Consider the following 6,681-nt stretch of genomic DNA (forward strand, 5'->3'; position numbering starts at 1 on the left):
TCTTTGTTTTTTTATTTTAGTGGTTGCTTAAAGGTTGATAGTGTACATCTATAAGTTATCAGTTTACCTTTAAGTGTTTATTATACCACTTCACAAACAGTATAAGAACCTTACATTATTATACTTCCATTCTCTCTTCCTGGACCGCTCGTTATGCATTCTACTTTTATCTCATGATACATTGTTATTATTTTTGTTTAAACAGTTACTTTTTTTTATTTTATTGTTTTTGGCTGTGTTGGGTCTTCATTGCTGTGCTCGGCCTTTCTCTAGTTGCAGCGAGCCAGTGCTACTCTTCGTTGCAGTGCACCGGCTTCTCATTGTGGTGGCTTCTCTTGTTGCAGAGCACAGGCTCTAGGCGCCCTGGCTTCAGTAGTTGTGGCACGTGGGCTCAGTAGTTGTGGCTCGCGGGCTCTAGAGCGCAGGCTCAGTAGTTGTGGCGCACAGGCTTCGTTGCTCCGTGGCATGTGGGATCTTCCCCGACCAGGGCTTGAACCCGTGTCCCCTGCATCGGCAGGCGGATTCTTAACTACTGTGCCACCAGGGAAGCCCTAAATAGTTACTTTTTAATACTGCATTATTTAGAGCAGTTTCAGGGTCACAGCAAAATTGAGCGGAAGGTAGAGAGTTCCCATGATATGTCTGTTACAATCAACAAACCTACATTGGCACATCATTATCATCCAAAGTCCACAGTTTACCTTAGGATTTATTCTTGGAGTTGTGCATTCTACGAGTTTTAACAAATGTATTCACCATTATAGTATTATACAGAATAGTTTCACTGCCCTAAAAATCCTCTGTGGCCTGCCTATGCATCCCTCCCTCCCTCCTAACCCCTGGCAGCCACTGATCTTTTTACTGTCTCTTAGTTTTGCCTTTTCTAGAATGCTATATAGTTGTAATCAATCTTTAGCCTTTTCAAATTGGCTTCTTTCACTTAGTAATATGCATTTGAATTTCATCCGTGGCTTTTCATGGCTTTATAGCTCATTTCTTCTTTTTTAAAAATAGAGTTTATTTTTCAGAGTAGTTTTAAATTCAAATCAAAATTGAGCTGAAAATAGAGAGTTCCCATATATTCCCTGCCCTCTCACATGTACAACCTCCCCCATGATCAACATCCTACACTAGAGTGGTACAGTTTTTACAATTGATAAACCTACACTGATACATTATTACTACCCAAAGTCCAGTTTGCATTAGAGTTCACTCTTGGTGGTGTACATTCTATGAGTTTTGACAACTGTATGATGACATGTATTCACCATTATAGTATCGTACAGAATAGTTTCACTGCCCTAAAAATCCTCTGTGGTCCACCTATTCATTCCCCTCTCCCCCCAGTATCTGACAACTACTGACCTTTTTATTGTCTCCATAGCTTTGCCTTAGTTGGAATCATACCATATGTAGCCTTTTCAGATTGGCTTCTTTCACTTAGTAATGTGCATTTGAGGTTCCTCCATGTCTTTTCCTGGCTTGATAGCTCATTTCTTTTTAGTGCTGAATAATATTTCATTGTCTGGATGTACCACAGTTTATCCATCTACCCACTGAAGGACATCTTGGTTGCTTCCAAGATTTGGCAATTATGAATAAAGCACTATAAACATCTAAGTGCAGGTTTTTGTGCAAACATAAGTTTTCAACTCATTTGGATAGACACCAAGGAGCGTGATTGCTGGACCATATGGTCAATTATCTTTTTAAAACAGCTTTATTGAAATACAATTTACATACCATAAATTCATTCACTTTAAGTATACAATTAAATGATTTTTAGTAAATTTACAACATTGTGCTACTATCATCACAATCTGATTTTTAAATTTTTTTTCATGTCTGGTTTTAAAACATTTCCGTCACCCCAAAAAGATCCTTCATGCCCAGTTACAGTCACTCCCTGTTCCCAACCCCCAGGCAACAACCACTAATCCACTTGTCTCTACAAAGTTGTCTTTCCTGACCATTTGACATGAATGGGATCACACAGTATATCATCTTTTTGTATTTGGTTTCTTCCACTTAGCGTAATGTTCTTGAGTTTCATCCACAATGTAGCATGTATCAGTATTTCATCCCTTTCTATTGCCAAATTATATTTTTTCTTTTTAAATCAAATATATAGAGGTATAATTTATATACCACTAAATAAGCTCATTTTAAGTTTATAGCTTGATGACTTCTGACAAATGTATGTACCACGTAATTACTACCACAATCAAGACATACATTTCCATCACCCCCAAATAGTTCCCTTGTACCCCTTTGTAGTCAATCCTTACCACCCCTAGCCCCAGAGGACCACTGTTCTGCTTGCTGTCACTGAAGATTAATTATACCTTTCTAGAACTTCATATAAATGGAATCAGAGCATTTACTCTTTTGTGTCCTTTTTTTTTTTTTTTTTTGGAATAGGATATCTCAGATAACTGAGCAACTGCTCCAGAGAAGCATGGTTTTCAGCACAGTTTTATATCTTGTCAGAACAAAGAACATCAAATAAGTCAGGGATACATTCCTTCAGAGTTTCAAAAAAAAGCAGATCAGTACATACACAGTGAGTCTCTATGGCCCTGGCACCTGGGAAGGGAGTCTTATCATCAAAGGAGTACTAGCACTGGTATCCCAAAAGGGAGGCATTTAATCTTTATTTTTAATATGGACATTATTTCTGGTCAGTGTACCCTTTTCTTTAATAATTACAGCAGGTGTACGATGTATGTTTGATAGGCCACAAGCAGGTTGTTTTAGCTAGCATAAAATTCAAGTTAAATCATGTATAAGCCAGAATGACTTCCCTCATACCTCAATATGTGAAAATTTCTTTCATCACATTGTATATGATAGCTTGATAGTTACCTTCTTAACTTGTGTAAGTATTTTGATTTTTCAAAAACCATGAGCTGCTAATTATTTTCTCAGCATAATATTTCTGAGATTTATTCGTGTTGTGGGGCATAACAGTAGTTCATTCCCTTTTATTGCTTAGTAGCATTCAATCGCAAGGATATATAGCAATTTTTTTCTAGTTTGGGGCCATTATGGATAAAGTTGCTATGAATATTGTATATAAGTCTTGTTGACGAAAATAAAAAATAATCTATAATAGGAAGAGAAAAGAGTTTTATTTGAGCCAAACTGAGGACTGTAGCCCAGAAGACAGCCTCTCAGATAACCCTGAAGAACTGCTCCAGATAAGCATGGTTTTCATCACAATTTTGTATCTGGTCAGAGCAAAGAACATCAAACAAGTCATAGATACATTCTTTCAAGGTTTCCAAAAACAAACCAAAAACCAAATCAGCATGTGCACAGCGAGTCAGTACTGGTCTTGGCACCTGGGAAGGGAGTCTTATCATGGAAGGAGTATCAGTATTGGCATCTCAGGAAGGGAGGCATTTAATCTTTATTTTTAACATGGACATTGTTTACTTCTGGTCAATGCATCCTTTTCTTTAATAACTAAAGCAGAGTTACAATCTATGTTTGTTAGGCCACAAACAGGCTGTGTGCATAAAATTCAAGTTAACTCAAGCCAGAATGACTTCCCCATACCTCAATATTTGAACATTTCTTTCATCAATCAGTCTTTTTGTGGACATATGTTTTCATTTCTCTTGAGGGATACCTAAGAGTGGAATTGTTGGGTCATTGGGTAGGTGTATGTTTAACTTTGTATGTTTAACATTTTAAAAAACTATCAAACAGTACAGCAAAGTGGTTGTACCATTTAAAATTCTAATGTATGAGAGTCCCGGTGCTCCACATCTTCACCATCACTTAGTATTGTCTTTTTAATTTAGCAATTCTAGTGGGTATATATAGTGGTATTTCACATGCATTTCCCTCATGCCCAATGACTTGAGCAGCTTTTCATTTACTTAATTGCTATTGATACATCTTTCCTGGTGTAGTGTCTGTTCAAATCTTTTGCCTATTTTGCTATTAGGTTGTTTTCTTATTTGGAGTTGTAAAAGCTCTTTATATATTCTGGATACAAATCCTTTATCAGAATAGGTATTGTGAATATTTTCTCCCACTCTGTGGCTTGCCTTTCATTTTCTTAAATGAAATAGCAGAAGTTAATTTTGATGATGTCCAATCAAATTTTTCTTTTATGCTTAGTGCTTTTTTTATCCTCTCCTATATAAGAGAACATTGCCTATATTCTTATATATTTTATAGCTTTTGTTACTGTTGTGAATGAAATTTCATTTTCTACTTAGTTATTGCTTATATAGAAAGTTATTGATTTAGATATATTTTATAAGTGGCCATCTTGCATGTAAATATTTCTTTTTTAATAACTTGTAAGTTGACTCTCTTGGATTTTCATATCAACTGGAAATAATGACAGTTTTGTCTTTTTCTTAATATTTATTTATTTGGTTGCACCAGGTAGGCTCCTTAGTTGCAGCTCGCTAGCTCCTTAGTTGCAGCATGCAGGCTTCTTAGTTGTGGCATGTGGGATCTAGTTCCCTGACCAGGGATCAACCCGGGCCCCCTGCATTGGGAGCGTGGAGTCTTAACCACTGCACCACCAGGGAAGTCCTGACAGTTTTGTCTTTGCCTTGCCAGTATTTATACCTCTTATTTTGATTTCTCATTTCATGGCATTGGTCAAGACTTCCAGCATAATGCTAAATGGTAGCTAAGTTACCTATGAAGGTCCGAGATTAGATTTTGGAGAATAACAGTGAGACTGGAGAGAAGCTAGAGTCACTACAAGGAAAGAATCAATAGAACTTGGTAACTAACTGAATAAGGGGAATGAAAGAGAAACACAGGTTAGAAATAATTAGGATATTAAGCTTAGGAACAGGGAGAATGAAATATCCATTATCAGAAAGGAGGAAACGAAGAGAATTACTTGGCATGGGGGAAATAGTAAGCTCAATTTTAGATATTTTCAGTTTGAGTTTACAATAGGGCTTTCATGCAGAAGTGTCCTGTAGGCAGTTAGAAATAGAGAACTGGAGTTTGGATGAGAGGCCTGGGCTAGAGATGAAGATTTTAGTCATTAACAAAGGTGATGTTTATTTTTAAATTGATGTATAGTTGATTGACAGTATTATATTAGTTTCAAGCAAAGGTGATAGTTGAAACAGTAGTGTAGATTAGTTACCTGAAAAGGAAAGTTAAAGAAAAAGAGAAGAGTTCAACATTGGGTCTCAAGGGTACAGGTAGGAGGAAGTAGAGGAGCCAAGAAAAAATAAAAAAGGATTTAGAACAGAAGAACATGCAGAATAGCTTTAAAAGTTATGAGGAATAGCCAACAGTGTCAAATAGGAAAAAGAGCTTAAGGGAAACAAGGAGTGGGAGTGGCAGAGCTTCCGAAATTGTCAATAAAAATATCTGAAGGATGGGGTTTCCCTGGTGGCACAGTGGTTAAGAATCCGCCTGCCAATGCAGGGGACACGGATTCGAGCCCTGGTCTGGGAAGATCCCACATGCCATGGAACAACTAAGCCCGTGCGCCACAACTACCGAGCCTGTGCTCTAGAGCCCATGAGCCACAACTACTGAGCCTGCGTGCTGCAACTAATGAAGCCCACGCATCTAGAGCCCGTGCTCCACAACTAGAGAAGCCACCACGATAAGAAACCTGAGCACCGCAACAAAGAGTAGCCCCTGCTTGCTGCAACTAGAGGAAGCCCGTGCGCAGCAACGAAGACCCAACGGCAGTCAAATTAATTAATTAATTAATTAATTAATTAAAAAAAATCTGAAGGTTGACAGCTGCAAAGTAAAACATTTTTGAGCTACTAAAGGAAAACTAAATACAAACTAGGTATTAGATGATATTGAGAAATTATACATTTTATTGAGTGTGATAATGTTATTGTGGTTGTATTTAAGTCTTTATCTTTTAAAGATATGAGCCAAAATATTTAAAAGTGAAATGATATATCTAGGATATGCTTTAAAATACTCCAGCAAAGTTTTAATAATAATAATATTAATGATAATAAATGCGAGGGATAAATAAGACAATAATAACAGAGTGTTCGTTATTATTGAAATGGGTGATGGGTTCATTGGGGCTCATTATACTATTCTCTCTTCTTTGTACATGTTTGAAAATTTCCACAATGAAAGGTTTAAAAATGCATAATTTGGTATGACCTCCAAGATATATCGTTAAGACAAAAGCAAGATTCAGAACATGTGGATGGTATGCTATCATTTGGATAAGAAAAAAATTAAAAGAAAGACCATGAATGTTTGCTTGTATATGCATAGAATATCTCTGAAAAGATTCTCAAGAAACTGATAACTTTAATTGTTTCCTAGAAGGAGAACCTGTATGGCTTGGGAACAAGAGTGAGAAGGAGATTTTTAAATTGTATATCCTCTTAAAACGTTTGAAATTTTGAAACTATGTAAATATTCATAAAAGTAAATAACACTAAAAATAAATAATTTCTGATAATATGGTTTTGACTGTTGTACAATAGTTAAGAAAGGATTGCTAAAAAAAATTTAAAAAGAAAAAAAAAAGGATTCCTAAAATAAAAGGTATAATGTAGCCAAGAATTTTAATAAGCCTAGAACCAAAATTTCAACTAATTTTACAAAAACATTAGAGGTGGGAAAGAAATATGAGGGGAGAACTATAGGTACTAAATAATTATTGCTATGTACAGAAAAAGTGTAAGTTTAAATATGTTTTTA

Source organism: Globicephala melas, chromosome X (genome assembly GCF_963455315.2).
Source record: "Globicephala melas chromosome X, mGloMel1.2, whole genome shotgun sequence".
Classification (NCBI taxonomy): Eukaryota; Metazoa; Chordata; class Mammalia; order Artiodactyla; family Delphinidae; genus Globicephala; species Globicephala melas.